Consider the following 1708-nt stretch of genomic DNA (forward strand, 5'->3'; position numbering starts at 1 on the left):
AATGAATTATGGTTGAGTTTTATCAAATAGTTTTTCTGAATCTATTGAAATGATATTTTTCTCATTTAACCTATTAATTGTGGCAAATTATCAACAACAATTATAATCCTTGAAACCTAAATTAAAGATTTCTCACAGTTTCTTCATGATTTGGGAATTTTCTCTTTGTGATATTTCTTTTTTTTCTATGTTTGCCATTTTTTTTTGTGTGTGTACACATTTGCTTAAAATCAGTGAATTTCTAGGCCAGGTTCAGGTAATTGAAGGAACTTTATAAGTAGTTTATATTGTCTAGATTCAAGGTATGCTGTAAACACTGTCTGGAGCAAAATGGGAAATAACATCTTTCTAAAGACAGGTTTAGAAATTCAAATCCAGTATGTTAAGATGTTTCCTTTCTCTGGTAGCACAACTGACTGATAACCTGGCTGCTAGGCCATCATTCACTGGTGTAACCAAGACAACAAGATACAGACCACCAAAAACAAGACCAGTCAGTACACTCCATGTTACAGTACAGGTCTCACCTGTAGTCAGATGTAAAGTTACAAAACTTCTGTAAGCTATATTTGTTGTCAGAAATGGAAGCACTGCCATTGGTAAGCCAGCGGCAATATGAGCTTTTGTCACAGTCAACATGCGTCGAAAAAGACTGTTTGCTATTAGTTCAGAGATAGCAGCATTAAATCCAATATATACTGATCTGTGTTCAAGTAAATTCCTTTCTATTTCTGGAAGCTGGTTAATTTTTCTGGTTATGATAATGAAATGTGTTTGGTTTTCCTTAGTATCATCTGGTTTATGGATTTTCCATCTTGAGCTTTCCATCTTATGCTCTCCTTCTCTCAGGAGCTGCTGACGCCTCCGATTTTCCTCAGCTAAGCCCGGGCTTACCTGTGTTCAACTCTCCTGGATGCAGTCATCTTTGGTTGACACGTCACTTGATGTCTCTTTATGATATTTCTAATTATGATCTTGATCCTGTTAGTTAACTTTCAAATCATAATCCAGCTTTTCATTCCTAAGATAAATCTCTTATTATTCTTTATATAGACTGTTGGATTGTTGGATTAAATTAGTTATTTATTATTTTGTTGAAGATTTTTACATCTACATTGGCCTGTAATTTGCTAATCTTGTAACATTTTGCCTAGTTTTGGTATCACTGTAAAACTGGACTCATAAACCAAAATCCAAAAGGTTCCCATTTTCAATTTTGTAATGGGATTTGTATAAGATTAGTATTGTCTTTCCCTTAGAATTGACCAGTAAAGCCATCCAACTCTGGATTTTCTGCGTGAGAATATTTGAAATTATAATTTAAATTTATGGAACTGGTATAAGAGTATTCAGATTGATGAAGGTACTTATGAGCATTTACACTCATGAATTAGTTAAATATCCCTATTAAAAATTTTATGTTGGTTTCAAAATCAGTCTCTAATCCAGTATTTTTTAATTTGTACAAGACATAAGATTCAACAGTGGAAAAAAATGTAAACCATAAATCAAGGATATAAAACAGTAACATTTTATTAGATCAAATTCAAGCCATTTAATATGTTATTTTATATTCATAAACGTTGTAGTATAGAATGTAACATTTATGAGACTGTGATAAACAACATGGCATTCACAGATAGAAGTTTCACTGATGTATATATATTTTAAAAACCGATGTATATTAAAACTAATGAATTTTATGCAC

General features: G+C 32.0%; 1 pseudogene; it reads right to left on the bottom strand.

Moving 5' to 3' along the window:
* Window positions 1-230: 230 nt before the first annotated feature.
* LOC128594756 (transmembrane protein 126A-like) lies at window positions 231-828 on the bottom strand (annotated as a pseudogene).
* Between the last annotated feature and the right edge of the window lie 880 nt (window positions 829-1708).

The sequence above is a fragment of the Nycticebus coucang genome, chromosome 9 (genome assembly GCF_027406575.1).
Source record: "Nycticebus coucang isolate mNycCou1 chromosome 9, mNycCou1.pri, whole genome shotgun sequence".
Classification (NCBI taxonomy): Eukaryota; Metazoa; Chordata; class Mammalia; order Primates; family Lorisidae; genus Nycticebus; species Nycticebus coucang.